Genomic DNA, 16,571 nt, shown 5'->3' on the forward strand with positions numbered 1-16,571 from the left:
CCTCAATGCAGCCCAGCCTCCACCAGTCATGGATGAGCTGGACATACAGCCAACAAAATCGGAACTCAGTGATGCCATTGATTCTCTAGCCAGCGTAAAAACCCCTGGGAAGGACAGCATTACCCCTGAAATAATCAAGAGTGCCAAGCCTGCTATACTCTCAGCACTACATGAACTGCTATGCCTGTGCTGGGACGAGGGAGCAGTACCTCAGGATATGCGCGATGCCAATATCATCACCCTCTATAAAAACAAAGGTGACTGCGGTGACTGCAACAACTACCGTGGAATCTCCCTGCTCAGCATAGTGGGGAAGGTCTTTGCTCGAGTCGCTCTGAACAGGCTCCAGAAGCTGGCCGAGCGTGTCTACCCTGAGGCACAGTGTGGCTTTCGAGCAGAGAGATCGACCGTTGACATGCTGTTCTCCCTTCGTCAGATACAGGAGAAATGCCGCGAACAACAGATGCCCCTCTACATTGCTTTCATTGATCTCACCAAAGCCTTTGACCTCGTCAGCAGACGTGGTCTCTTCAGGCTACGAAAAAAGATTGGATGTCCACCAAATCTACTCATCACCTCATTCCATGACAATATGAAAGGCACAATTCAACATGGCGGCACCTCATCAGACCCCTTTCCTATCCTGAGTGGCGTGAAACAGGACTGTGTTCTCGCACCCACACTCATTGGGATTTTCTTCTCCCTGCTGCTTTCACATGCGTTCACGTCTTCTGAAGAAGGAATTTTCCTCCACACAAGATCAGGGGGCAGGTTTTTAGATTTTAGATTAGATTAGAGATACAGCACTGAAACAGGCCCTTCGGCCCACCGAGTCTGTGCCGACTATCAACCACCCATTTATACTAATCCTACACTAATCCCATATTCCTACCAAACATCCCCATCTGTCCCTATATTTCCCTACCACCTACCTATACTAGTGACAATTTATAATGGCCAATTTACCTACCAACCTGCAAGTCTTTTGGCTTGTGGGAGGAAACCGGAGCACCCGGAGAAAACCCACGCAGACACAGGGAGAACTTGCAAACTCCACACAGGCAGTGCCCAGAATCGAACCTGGGTCCCTGGAGCTGTGAGGCTGCAGTGCTAACCACTGCGCCACTGTGCCGCCCTTGTTCAACCTTGCCCGTCTAAGAGCGACGTCCAAAGTACGGAAAGTCCTCATCAGGGAACTCCTCTTTGCTGACGATGCTGCTTTAACATCTCACACTGAAGAGTATCTGCAGAGTCTCATTGACAGGTTTGCGGCTGCCTGCAACGAATTTGGCCTAACCATCAGCCTCAAGAAAACGAACATCATGGGGCAGGACATCAGAAATGTTCCATCCATCAATATTGGCGACCACGCTCTGGAAGTGGTTCAAGAGTTCACCTATCGAGGCTCAACTATCACCAGTAACCTGTCTCAAGATGCAGAAATCAACAAGCGCCTGGGAAAGGCTTCCACTGCTATGTCCAGACTGGCCAAGAGAGTGTGGGAAAATGGCGCACTGACATGGAACACAAAAGTCCGAGTGTATCAGGCCTGTGTCCTCAGTACCTTGCTTTATGGCAGCGAGGCCTGGACAACGTATGTCAGCCAAGAGCGACGTCTCAATTCATTCCATCTTCGCTGCCTCCAGGGAATACTTGGCATCAGGTGGCAGGACCGTATCTCCAACACAGAAGTCCTCGAGGCAGCCAACATCCCCAGCTTATACACACTACTGAGTCAGCGGCGCTTGAGATGGCTTGGCCATGTGAGCCGCATTGAAGATGGCAGGATCCCCAAAGACACATTGTACAGCGAACTAGCCACTGGTATCAGACCCACCGGCCGTCCATGTCTCCGCTTCAAAGACATCTGCAAACGCGACATGAAGTCCTGTGACATTGATCACAAGTCGTGGGAGTCAGTTGACAGCGTTCGCCAGAGCTGGCGAGCAGTCATAAAGGTGGGGCTAAAGTGTGGCGAGTCGAAGAGACTTAGCAGTTGGCAGGGAAAAAGACAAAAGCGCAAGGGGAGAGCCAACTGCGAAACAGCCCCAACAAACAAATTTTTCTGCAGCACCTGTGGAAGAGTCTGTCACTCTAGAATTGGCCTTTATAGCCACTCCAGGCACTGCTCCACACACTACTGACCACCTCCAGGCACTTACCCATTGTCTCTCGAGACAAGGAGGCCAACGAATGTATACAAAGTCAGTTATCACAGGAAAAATGCATGCCACTGGACTTTTGCATCCTAAATCTTGGTCATTTACTAGCTCTCATTTGATCCGAATTACTGTTATATTTTTAGAATTGCTAGTGTCAGGGACCATTGCTTAAAATGTTGAAATGTTGAGCAAGGATAGATTAAGACATGCAAGTAAATGTTCAGGTAATCTCACTTCTGTAGCAATCAAACCAGTATTTAAGCATTTCCAAAAGAAAAAGCCCCAAACATGTTATGCACAAAATAGTTTGTAATTGTCTGCCATTTAAAGTACAATATATTAAAACTGTAAGATATTTGAAATAGAATATTGCTCTAACTGCAAAATAACTTACCCACTAGATGGTGAGTTAGCTAGCCTTGCACAGGGTTTAGAGTCAGTTCTTGTGTGTTAACCATTTCTGTGTCAAAGAATTTTTAACCCTATTAAAGTACTCTGTAGAAACAAAATCATTCAGAGGTTCATGATGAAATGAAAGACATTTCAGAAGTATCTGTGTTATAGAAGTTTGAGGGACCGAACTAAACCAGTTAGATACTGTTTTCACCAGAGAACACAACAGCAATATTAACTTACCCCTTAGCTTTATACCATAATATTTTTAACAAAGTCTTCCCCTTGACAAGATTGAATATTTTGCACTTGTAATAGGCTACACCATAGCTTGAAATTTCCTTGGAGTTTCTGCTACATTTCTGACGAGAACATAGCTGCTGGAGTAGGCCATTCAGTCCATCGAGCCTGCTCCACCATTTAATTAGACCATGACTGATTATCTACCTCAATGCCACTTTCCCGCGCTATCCCCATATCCCTTGATGTCATTAGTATCCAGATATCTATCGATTTCTGTCTCGAGCATGCTCAATGATTGAGCTTCCACAGCCCTGTGGGGTAGAGAATTCCAAAGATTCACCACCCTCAGTGAAGAGATTCCTCCTCAATTCAGTCTTAAATGGCCTACCCCTTATTCTGAGACTGCATCCCCTGGTTCTAAACTCACCAGCCAGAGGAAACATCTTATCTACATCTACCCTGCCACGCCCTATAAGAATTTTGTAAGTTTCGATGAGATCACCTCTAATTCTTCGAAACTCTGATGAATACAGGCCCAGTTTCCTCAATCTTTTCTCATGAGACAATCACACCATTTCAGGGATTAGTCTGGTGAACCTCCGTTGCACTACCTCTATGGCAAGTATATCCTTCCTTAGATGAGGAGACCAAAACTGTACACAATACTCCAGGTGCGGTCTCATTAAGGCTTTATATAATTGCAGCAAGGCTTCTTTACTCCTGTACTCAAAACCCCTTGCAATGAAGGCCACCATACTATTTGCCTTCCTTATTGCTTGCTGCACCTGCATGCTAGCTTTTAGTGACTCATTAACAAGGACACCTAGGTCCCTTTGGACGTCAACACTTTCCAACCTCTCACCATTTAAGAAATACTCTGTTTCTGTTTTTTCTACCAAAGTGGATAACTTCACACTTATTCACATCATATTCCATCTCCCATTCACTTAGCCTGTCCAAGTTGCCTTGAAGCTACCTTGCATCCTCCTTACAACTTACATTTCCACCGAGTTTTGTGTCATCAGCAAATTTGGAAATGTTACATTTGGTTCCCACATCCAAATCATTTACATAGATTGTGAACAGCTGTGTTCCCAGCACTGATCCTTGCGGTACCCCACTAGTAGCAGCCTGCCATCCTGAGAATGACCCATTTATTCCTCCTCTCTTGTTTTCTGTCTTTTAACCATTTCTCAATCCATACCAGTATATTACCCCCAATCCCATGTGCACTAATTTTGTTTACTAACCTTTTTGGGACCTTATCAAAAGCCTTCTGAAAATCCAAATATTAGCACATCCACTTGTTCTCCTTTATCCATGCTACAAGCAACATCTTCAAAAAAAACTCCCAACAGGTTTGTCAAACATGATTTTCCTTTCATAAATCCATGTTGACTTTGCCAATGATATCATTATTTTCTAAGTGTCCAGTTATCACATCGTTTATAATAGATTCTAACATTTTCCCTACTACTGGCATCAAACTAGCAGGTCTGTAGTTCCCTGTTTTCTCTCTCCCTCCTTTCTTAAATAGTGGGGTTACATTTGCTACTTTCTAGTCTGCAGGAACCTTTCCAGAATCTATAGAATTTTGAAAGATAACCACCGATGTATCCACTACCTCTATAGCCACATCCTTCAACACTCTGGGATGTAGCCCATCTGGTCCAAGGCATATATCAACCTTCAATCCAGTTAATTTTTTGAGTACTACCTCTTTATTAATACTAATTTCTTTCAGTTCCTCATTTTTACAAGTCCCTTGGTTCCCCAGTATTTCTGGGAGAGTTTCTGTATCTTCCTCCACGAACACAGCCACAAAGCAATTGCTTGGTTTCTCTGCCTCCATTATAAATTCTCCTGTCTCCACCTGTAATAGACCCACATTTGTCCTTGCTAATCTTTTCTTTTTCACATATCTAAAGAAGTTTTATATTCAGCATTTATGTTTCTTGCTATCTTGCATTCATATTCTCTTTTCCCTTACTTTCTCAGTTTCTTGGTCATCCTTTGCTGGATCCTAAATTGCTCCCAATCCTCAGGCTGACCACTTTTTCTGGCAACTTTATAAGCTACTTCTTTTGATCTAATGCAATCTTTAACTTCTTTTGTTAGCCCCAGTTGATTCATCTTTCCTGTTGGGTTTTTGTGTCTTAGAGGAATGTATATTTGTGGTAAATCATGTAATCCTTCTTTAAATGCTAGCCATTGCCTGTCTACTGTCAAATCTTTTAGTGTATTTTCCCAATCCACCATTGCCAACTTGCCCCTCATACTTTCATAGTTTCCTTTGTTCAGATTTAGGACCCAAGTTTCAGAATGATCTATATCACTTTCAAACTTAATGGTCACTTTTTCCCAAAGGCTCCTTTACAGCAAGGTTATTAATTAGCCTTTTTTCATTACATAATACTAAATCTAAAATAGCTTGATCCCTAGTTGGTTCTTCAAAATACTGCTCCAGAAACCCATCTCGTACACACTCCAGGAATTCATCCTCCACAGCATTAGTGCTCATTAGGTTTACATTACAAGTGGGAGCAGCTCCAAGGCCTATCTTAGTGCACAGAGCAGGACTTGATATTTCAAGCTGTTTGTAAAGCTGTCAGCTATATAATTCTAACTGCTCATACTCTCTCGTGCTAGTTATGTTAATCATATTAGCTTAAGTGTTAAGAAAAATGTTAGCTCATGATTCCATTGTCTAGCATCTTTAACATAAAATGTTTAGTCCATTCACTCAGTTGTGTACTTAGTATACAAAAATGGGATCGGTTAGCATAACTTGGATTGGTATATATGATGATTCAGGTTAGTGAGGGATCTGATATTCCCTAGGCATGGACGGTAAACCTTTAGATGATTCTTTATTAAGTAGTTTCCTGGTGCTTTTTAAGAAAAGCTCTTTTTCTTCTTTCGGATGCAATGTGAAATTGAGGTCTCGCCTGCCTGTACAAGTGGATGCAACTGATCCCATGACACTTTGTGAAGAACATTCAGCTCTTCTTGGCTCCCGGCCAACATTCCTCCCTCAGCCAACATCTCCAAGAATAGTTTAATTGTTCTAATTTCATGTTTGCTGTATCTTGCTGTGTGTAAAATTTGCTGCTGTGTTTGCCTACAATGACGACAATTCAAAAATTAATTAATTGGATGTGAAGTCATTTGGGACACCTTGAGGATGTGATAAGGTGGTTGCTTTATGAATGCATGACTGCTATGAAGTAGATTGACCTTTTTCTCCAAAGCTGTCAAAACCTTTATGATTTCACTCAATTCTTCTTAACTGCATGTTTCTAGTTAACAGCTCGTGCTCCTTTCCGGAGGGTTTCATAAATATTCATTAAATGTACATTTATGAAACCTTTAAGTTTTAAACATTTTTATATCTCGGTAACTAAGGTAACACTAATACATATGGTTTGGATTTATAACTAATTGGACTGTCAAAGTCACCACCAGACTGGGGTCCCTTTATGACAGGAGCACGCTACAGATATTCTTCTTTTGTACACCATGAAAACATCTGTTCAAACACAGAGCTTTCATGTCCATGTGTGATAAGCTAGTCTTCATCACATCATGGACATTTCACAGCTGCTCCCTATTCTTAACTATTCAACCTTTTAACCAGGTAGAAATGTTTTATGTATGTACACCTCCAAATTTTCCATGCTTCACATAATTATCAGCAGAGTATTTTATGTAATACACTTCTTCATAGAGCTACTGCTTAAATACTTTTCAATCTTTCAGTTAAATATTCCACTAAGCTAACTATAGAGTAGACATGAGAATAGAATGGATGCAATATGTGGTTAATGTATACAGTTACCATGAACCATATTTAACGAGAATGTTACATATTTCTCATCAAAAAGGGAGTGGGAACAAAAAGCAAAGGTTATATGTAAAGGGGAAGGGTGAACATACCATCTAGCTTTTAAAAATGAAGCATTACTATGTCAGCACAGAAGTTCAAGACAAATCTTCAAATCTATGTTGAGATACCAGCTCTATCTAATGAACTTCCTTGAGATTAATTCGACTGCTGCAAGGTAGTTAGGTTTTTATTATTAAAGAGGGAAGAGATCTGCATTATGAGAAATTTTGCCTGAATGAGGCAGAGCTTCAATGATCTTCTGCAGTGGAGCCATTCTCTAAGTTCCACCTACCGTTTACATAAGAGGAAATTCGCTTGTACGGAATGGAATGTACAAGAAGCTTCCCACAGAGTCCAGTTCAGATTTTCACACATGCCAAACTCTCAGTTATGTGCCTGCTGGCAAGGCCACATTTATTGCACATCCTTACTTGCCTGGAGAGAGTTAACCTCCTTCAGCGATTGTGATTACAACTGACTGATGCTTCTCTTAATGAGACCCCTTCTATTCACGTATTTTATGAATAGTGGTAGTGTTACATTTATTGTTGACATGAAACTATGCAGACCAATGGATTATGAAATTGGATGAAGCCTAGTCCAATGAGAATACATCATCAGATTATCTTTCTTATCAATGAGAGCACCACTAAAAATTCAAGGAACAATTGGCTCTTTCAAACCTCAAATGTTCTTGGACTGTCAGGTCCTGCAAACAGCAATAAGATGATTCCGTTTTTGACAGTTGGCCAGGAGAACTCTTTGTTTGTTCGCTGGTAACTGAAAATAGATAGTCAAAGCCAAAAGGACGAAGATCTCAATTAATGTTCAAACATCTAATCTTATTTTCACTGGAGAAAAGAATACTAAAATAAAGCATCATATTGGTCTTTAAAATGGTTAACAGTGTAGACGAGGTTAATGTGAGCAAATTATTTATCTTGAAAAATGATTATTTAACTGGGGAAAACGAGTACAAAATTCACCAGCCTCATGCAAGGTTAGGGAAGAACAAAATTTTTCTTCCATGCAATGTCAGTTCTACAGATTGGAGGGGAGTTAATGTAACCCCCACTATTTAAAAAGGGAGGTAGAGAGAAAGCAGGGAATTATAGACCAGTCAGCCTGACATTGGCAGTGGGGAAAATTCTAGAGTCCACTATCAAAGATTTTATAGCAGAGCAGTTGGAGAACAGTGGTAGAATCAGACAGAGTTAACATGGATTTATGAAAGAGAAATCATGCTTGACAAATCTACTAGAATTCTTTGAGGATGTAACTAGTAGAGTTGATGAGGGGGAGCCAGTGGATGTGGTTTATTTGGACTTTCAAAAGACTTTCGACAAAGTCCCACATAAGAGATTAGCATGTAAAATTAAAGTGCATGGGATTGGGGGTAGTGTATTGCGATGGATAGAAAATTGGTTGACAGACAGGAAATAAAGAGTAGGAATAAATGGGTCTTTTTCCGAATGGCAGGCAGTGACTAGTGGGGTACCGCAGAGAATGGTGCTAGGACCCCAGCTATTCACAATATATATTAATGATTTAGATGCGGGAACTAAATGTAATATCTCCAAATTTGCAAATGACACAAAACTGGGTGGGAGGGTGAGTTGTGAGGAGGATGCAAAGAGGCTTCAGGGTGATTTGGACAAGTTGAGTGAGTGGGCTAATGCATAGCAGATGCAGTATAATGTGGATAAATGTGAGGTTATCTACTTTGATAGCAAAAACAGGAAGGCAGATTATTATCTGAAAGGCTATAAACTGAGAGAGGGGAATATGCAAAGAGACCTGGGTGTTCTCGTACACCAGTCGCTGAAGGTAAGCATTCCGGTGCAACAGGCGGTAAAAAAGACAAATGGTATGTTGCCCTTCATAGCGCGAGGATTCCAATACAGGTGCAGGGATGTCTTGCTGCAAATTATACAGGGCCTTGGTGAGGCCACACCTGGAATATTGTGTGCAGTTTTGGTCTCCTTATCTGAGGAAGGATGTACTTGCTACAGAGGGAGTGCAGCGAAGGTTTACCAGACTGATACCTGGGATGGGGGGACTGACGTATGAGGAGAGATTGAGTCGGTTAGGATTATATTCGCTGGAGTTCAGAAGAATGAGAGGGGATCTCATAGAAACCGATAAAATTCTAACAGGACTTGACAGGGTAGATGCAGGAAGGATGTTCCCGATGGTGGGGGAGTCCAGAACCAGGGGTCATAGTTGAAGGATACGGCCTTAACCTTTCACGACTGAGATGAGGAGAAATTTCTTCACCCAGAGAGTGGTGAGCGTGTGGAATGAATTTGCTACCACTGAAAGCAGTTGAGGCCAAAATATTGTATGTTTTCAAGAAGGAGTTGGATATAGCTCTTGGGGTGAAAGGGATCAAAGGATATGGGGGAAAGCGGGAACAGTTTACTGAGTTGGATGATCAGCCATGATCATAATGAATGATGGAGAAGGTTCAAAGGGCCAAATGGCCTACTACTGCTTTTATTTTCTATGTTTCTATGTTTCTGTCCAAGCAGAACTGACTTTGGGTGAATAATTAATTTGGGATCAAGTAGGTTGGTAGTGCAGAACTTGAGTATTGCTGAAAACAGAGACATTTTGTTGATGTTTTTCGTCTTGCACTCATCAGGGCAACTCGCAAGAATACCAATGTAAGGGAAGCAACAAATTTATACTGTATGAGAAGAGAGTGCTGATTGGTTGACAAGTGGACTCTGATTGGTAGAGGCTTTGCCATGGAGAATGCAGCAGTTTATGGTGACTGACAGCTGCCAAGCTTTGTTTGAAATTTAAACAAGGCAGCTTGACTCTGATTGGTCAAGGCATTGCCCTGAAAAATGAACCAGCGTAAGGCTGATACTTATTTTGTTTAGCTGAAATTGGCGCAATGTGTGTACGTGTTCGTTCTGTCTGCAAATGACAGGGCCCTGTGTATTAATATATGTACCTGCCAGTACACGCAAATGCGCCACACTGTGAGCCCTACTGACAATCGTAAATTGGTTGTCAGCGTAGTTCTTAGCACACTGAGGATTAATGAGCAAATGTTGTCCAATCGTGGAATCGCATCTAATGGTGGACACTGGCACGAGCTGGTTGGGCAAGGCCTGTACCTTGCCCGTTGCGAACAGCAAAGGGACATGTTGTTTGATACGATCCGTCTGTCTTTGGGATGTACAGCCTATATACCAAGCATCACACTGGCATTGAAATTCATCTATCACATTACTTATTTGTTTGATGGGCAGAATGTCTTTTTGGCTTGACAGCAGCATCCTGTTAGTGGCGAACACCACACATGTTGCTACTGCGTAGTAGCAGCTTGAAACAACTATCTTCACCTGTTGCTCAAATTTTTGGGATACATTACCCTTCCAGGGTAATCTGAGGTAGACTGGACACTTTTCAGGACCGAAAATGATGGCCTTTTTCCCATTCATAAATTTGCACGATATACAGCGAGAAATGATCTGATCAGAGTAGCCATTGTCAAGCAGAATGCCTTCGATTTGCCCTATTTCGGCATCAAGCTTGCACGGTGAGCAAATGGCTCAGGCCCTATTTACGAGGTTGCCGATAAGGCCAATCTTAGCGCATGGAACTGTAAGAATCCCAACGCGTGTATTGACCAATGAAAGTAGGCTTGCGGAAGACCATGGTAGAGAACCTCTTAGCAGATTTCTCAACTAGTACATCAAGGAAAGGGAGCTCATTTGATTGCTCCATTTCAAAGGTGAATTTGAGCGCAGGATGGAGCCCATTAAGATGTGTAAGGAAATTATTACATTCAGCTGCAGATCAAATATAGCAAACATATCATCTACATATCGGAAATATGCAAGAGGTAGGAGGTTAGGTGTCATTCCCTCGAAGACACATTTCTCATGGAACCCAACAACGATGTTTGCGAGAGATGGGTCTAGAGGGGATCCCATGGCAACACCATCTATTTGGGCATACATGTTGTCATTAAAACTGAACTCAACTGCGTGATTTGCCGAGTTCATGAGTTCAATGAATACTGACTCACGCAATGGTGACGGGTCTAGATCGCCATGATATACTGCTACAGCGCAAATATCTGTGGCTTCCTTAAGTGGTACATTGGTGAATAGGCTAGAAATATCAAATGAGCACATGGACATGGCATTGTTATTGATATGCAAGTCCTGTGAAGGAGTCCTTCATCGTGTATGTGGAGAACTTGCTCAAAACTGGTTGTAACAATTCGCCCAACCATTTGGCCAATTCATGTTGTGCAGAACTGGTCATAGATAAGATATGGCATAGAGAAACATGTACACACTTTGTGCCTGTTTCAGCTAAACAAAATAAGTGACAGCCATTCACTGGTTCATTCCTCAGGGCAATGCCTTGACCAATCAGAGTCAAGCTGCCTGGTTTAAATTTCAAACAAAGTTTGGCAGTTAACTGTCAGTCACCATAAACAGCTGCATTCTCCATGGCAATGCCTCTACCAATCAGAGTCCACTTGCCAACCATTCAGCACTTTCTTCTCATACAGTATAAATTTGTTGCTTTTCTTACATTGGTATTCTTGCAAATTGTCCTGATGACTGTAAGATGAAAAACTTCAACAAAATGTCTCTGTTTTCAGCAATACTTAATTTGGTATCAATGGAGACCTTTAAAAATGAGCTGGAGAAGGTGATTGTGATTATAGAGATATTAATGACATTGTTTTTCCAGAGAAAGGTAGAAGAAAAAACTGTTCAGGGATCAACAATGGTGGCAGGAGAGGACCAAGATAGTATCATATATGGTATCTGGATTGAATGACTCGATGGAAAGAAAGAGTTTTATTTCCTCCAAAGTTTATGGGGGAAAATTTGATTAGGCCAATTATTGGGTGCAGAGATCATGATCTGTGATTATCCTGTACCCGGTCCTTTTGAGGCAGACAGCCCACAAATTTCATGCTGTCTGCTCATTGTCAAGAAAACACAATATGCCAAATGAGAAATATTAATTAATTGTTCGGAAACTTACATTAAACTTGGAATGGAAAAAATCCTATAGTTAACTTTAAAAAAAACCTGACAACCAAGATGGCCACCGCAATTTGCATCTGAAATACCAGGAGATCGAATTGGAGACACAAGTCTAACAAGAAGCCCAGCCAGGACAATGCTCTGGCTAACTGAGTAGATTATCCAGATCACCCTCAATAGCAGGACATTCAAAGCCATCTTGTGGCATTCATGAATGGAGATGTCCCTCCAGGGGGTAAACACTGACAATACCACCTGAGAGAGGTTTTGGGTTTGAGACTTTGGACTTCATTAAAAACAAAGGGGATTGAGAGAACCATGTGGCCATCTCCCTGGGCTGTGTAAAACTGGGAGTTTTGTTACACACAAGACAAGTAGTAACTGAGTGTGCAGCGGCAGAGAAGGCTGTGTGCTTCCCTTTCTCTGTCTCTCCAGAAAACATCAAGTTTGAAAACTGTCTGCGACTGTGGACCCTCCAAGCCTACAGACTGCTACTGCCAGAGACCAGGGGAAGAGAACCAACTATAATTCTGTTTCCAGGAAAACCTTGAGCAAAGTGAGCCAGCCACAAAGTGTACTTTGACCAGCCTAAAACTTCACGAATACAATGCCAGCCGGAAGACCACTGAATCATGCAACCTCTCTCTTCCTCAGTTGGCTGAAGGCAGAGTTGGCACATTGAAGCTGGTGGTGGATTTTGCTTTTGTTGAGAGGAGTCTCCTGAGATATGGGAAATGGTTCACGTTTTCCAGGGCCCTGCCGTGGAATCTGATTGATAGAGGATGATGTTCTGTTGTGGGAGTGAGTTGGAAGAGAACCTTAGTTTTCTGGATGTTTAAAATAAAGTGCATCCTCACATACGCTTCAGTGAAGGAGTCAATGATGACTTGGAGCTCAGTCTCCAAATTAGCACATACAGTGTCATCAGCATACTAAAGCTCATTGACTGAAGTTGGACACAATGCTACACAACCACTGACATTCTTCCCTCTCTCTTGTAGGACAAAGTCACACAGAACCACAGGGAGCAGCAGAGAATCAGCAGGGGCATGCACGCTTGAATCTCCTGAACCTTTTTGAGGAGACGATGTTCCGCGTCATGGGGTTGGTTGTGATTGAAATCTGGCGTCACTGAAAGCATTCGCGATGACGGTATATTCCTATCTTATGTCCCTTTTCAAATCCCACATCACCCTCATCCTGCTATCTGGCATGAAGTGCAAGTTGCAGATGCTGCGACCATGAATCTTTTCCCTCACCCCAATCCTCCCCTTCTGCATTTTTGTTTTCAGATACCTAAGATTTCCTGCCGGCCAGCTAGTGCAGCCTCACAGTGAAGAGTGTGAGCAACAGCAGATCTCTGATGAAGAAACACCGTCACTTGATCTGACAATCGCAACGACAATCTCAGATAATGGAATTGTAGATACGTTAGAGGGTAGAATAGAATCAGAATCAGCACGTGGTGAGTTACCAGGCAGGAGTGGGCTGCAGCAAGGCCCGCCGAAAGGATAGTACATGTGCCAGCTCACTGGAGGGCAAGGCCGCAGACGAGATCTGCTGCAAAGGACTCAGATGGAGACTTTGATGGGGTGTATGCAGAAGAAGAACTCTGATGGGCAAGTGCACTGAGATGCTTGGTGCTTTGGCAGGCCTGCTGCAGATCCTGTTGTCACTGTCAAGGATCATGGAGGAGTCTGGCTCCAATCAGGCTTCGTGCAGGGCCTTGAGCCCATCCTTTTCAGCGTGAAAGTGATGGCCAGCTCCATGACAGCACTTGCAGATCCAGCCGTGATGTAGTGTCTGGTGGCCGATGCATCAGCCTTCATTGCAGTGCAAGCAGAAGCCACGCACCATCTGAGAGCTGCAGTGGAAGCTCAGACAGAGATCATGAGATCCATGTTTGTTGCAATGTAAGCCCATCTTGATGCCATGCAAGTTCAGACTGCTGCCACTAGGTTTGCTGAGGAATCGCCCCAGGGGAGCAACAGTGGTTTTGAGGTGTACAAACCTGCTATCCTCCCTCAGGATGACAGTATTTGTGCTCCCACCACTGCCAGTCCGCTGGTGCCCCACTATTTCCACTCAGGCAGCTAGCCTCGACTGCTGCCACCCATGCAGAGGTGGTGCAGTCTGAAGCTGGGTGCTCAAGGTCCAGAGGTGCTTGAAGGCATCCTGCAAGGCCATTTGCGTCTCCCCCATTGAAAGGCAGCAGCCTTCCACCAGCTATGCTGCAGCTACTGGGGTAACGCTGCATAGGAGCATGAGGTCAGACAGAAGCATCTGCAAGACAAGCACTAAGGGAATGCATAAGAGTAAATGTGTTGTTAGATAAAGTTGTGTTGGAATTTGTTTTCAGTCGTGGCTTTTGTTTAGGATTCTGGCCCAGAGGACACTGTGATAGTACATACAGAGGGATTGAAAGGTGGAGAATTGTGGAGTAAAGGTGATATGGGAATGAGATTTCAGCAGAACCAGAGTCTGAGTAGCTGCTCTCAGACAGCCCATCTGGAGCAAAGGGATCCTAGATACTCCTCCCTTCCTCCGCTTCCTTCTTTTCTTTCTCCTCCTCCTCCTCCCGAGGTACACTCATGAGAGTAACGGCGTGGAGGATGCGGCAGATCACCAGGAGCTCGGAGACACACTCCAGCAAGTACTGGACAGCTGTCTCTGAATGGTCCAGGCAGTCGAACCATTGGGCTGGATTTTTACCTGGAGGTGGGGCTCCTAGCACCGGGCCGAAAAGCAAGGGGAAACCCCGCCTCTGCCTTTTTGTGCCCTTCCCACCTCCGCAGTGATCCTCCAGTCTTTTTGAATCAAAGTTTCAGATGGCAGGATCCCTGTCCCTTTAAGGATGAAGATCCTGCCTCCAAGAGCTGCCAGCCAATCAGGGGGCTGATAGCTCAGCAGTATCGGCAGTGCTACCGGGAGTGGTGGCCACTGCCGGTACTGCAGAGGCCTCAGACCCCGGTCCAGTGCTGAAACCCTGGAACAGAGGTACGTGAAGCGGGTCACCAGGGCCAGTCCGGAAGGCCCGTGGGGGTGGGGGGGGTGGTCGAGCAGTCCGAGGGAGGGCTGTTCTGTGGGGTAAAGTTGTTCCCGGTAGGGATCCTCTGTGGGCCACAAATTGCCCATGAAGGAGTGATGCCCCCCCACGCCCGCAGTGAGGGTGCCTCATTTTACAAGGTGACCTCCCCGTGTGGTGGAGCCCCCCTGCCGCCGATCCCAGCAGCAGTGGGAAGAGGCCCTTAATTGGCCATTAATAGGCCACTTAAGAGTCTCAATTGGCCTCTGGCGGGAAGGCCGCGAAGATCGCTGGGTGTCGGGGTGTCGGGGTGGCGGCGGGTCTTCTGCCCCAACACCCCCACACCCGTCGCGATTCACTGTGCACCCCGCCCTGCCTCCAACCCCGCCTCAGGGGGCCTCTCAAAATCCCGGCCAATGTTTCAGGATGCCAGTGGTCTGTTCCATGTTGTTCCTGGTGGCAGCATGGCTCTCATTGTATGCACGCTGTCCGCATGTTGTTGGGTGGTGGAGGAGGTCATGAGCCAGGTGTTGAACGAGGGTAACCCTTGTCACCAAACAGTCAGCCTCTGGGTCATCATGGTCACCCGAAGATGACGGGTATGGCTGATTGGCGCAGGATGAATGCATTGTAGCTGCTGCCAGGATTGCGGGTTTTCACCAACATGATGTGCTGTGCATGGTTGCACATGAATTATATGCTCATGGGGTGGTAGCCCCATTAATATGTGAGGGCTGCAGAAACACGTGTGCTGTCAATGGCACCCTGCACCATTGAGAATTCTGCTAGCCTGGCAAAGCTTGTTCTTCCTGCTTCTCTCTGGTAAGACAGAGGGTGATGAAATCTTCTCTCCTTCTGTACAGAGTTTCTGTTACCTCATTGATGCAATGATGCACACTGAACTGTGAAATATTGGAAATGTCGCCTGCTCCTGCCTGGAAGGATCTGCTGGCATAGAAACAAAGGACCACGGTTACCTTCACAGCCACTGGCAGCGCAGTCCTTGCTCTGCTGTGCAGCTGCAGGCCAGGTTTTAGGAAGTGGCATAATTCAGTCAATACCTCCTCAGTGAAACATATATGCCTCAGACATTCCTCCTGGCTGGGTGGAGGTAGGTGAAACGCTCTGAAGACCCTTGGCGGGTACGGCCTTCTATTGAGAAGGCAGTTTCGTGAGTTTCACTCCCAACTTTTTTCCTTCAGAGTACTAACTTCTTGCCTCACCATGTTAATGCAGCAGAGGTTGGGAACTCATAGAAAATCATAGTCAAAAACTGGCCTTCACAGCATGGCACTGCAGGGTGCATCAGATGCTTTGGCAATGCTTTATTTTTATTTATTTCCTGAGAAAATTTAAATTAATATTAAAGAATAATTTGAACTTTAGAAATCCAAATTGGTACAGGAGTGCATTGTGGACCAAGCAGGGTTGGCCTGGTGTTTGATGAAAGCAGGTTCTAACTTGACAAAATTTAAAGTTCTTAGCCTACTCCTGAATTAAGTGTATGAATGTAATCAGGTTCTGATTACAGAAAACATACTGCATCAAACAGTAATATTTAAAATGTACACATTTTAGGCTGAGTGTGTTTCTGGTATTGTTTGACAGTCCCAAAGCACGCAGTTGATGCTGTGGTTAATTGGCCCAGAGATAATTGATTGACAGGCATTGGCTTGTATAGCTTATCTTTATATACTGGATTGAATGAGGTGATTATGGCCGTGGAAAATTACTCAGGCGTACTTGGGAGTATTCTTCTGAAATTGCAATTAAAGTAATTCTTGAAAAAGGGCAAAGGGAGCTCGCTGTGCTATACCCGGCCAGGGAGTTTAAAA

The sequence above is a fragment of the Heterodontus francisci genome, chromosome 23 (assembly GCF_036365525.1).
Source record: "Heterodontus francisci isolate sHetFra1 chromosome 23, sHetFra1.hap1, whole genome shotgun sequence".
Lineage (NCBI taxonomy): Eukaryota > Metazoa > Chordata > Chondrichthyes > Heterodontiformes > Heterodontidae > Heterodontus > Heterodontus francisci.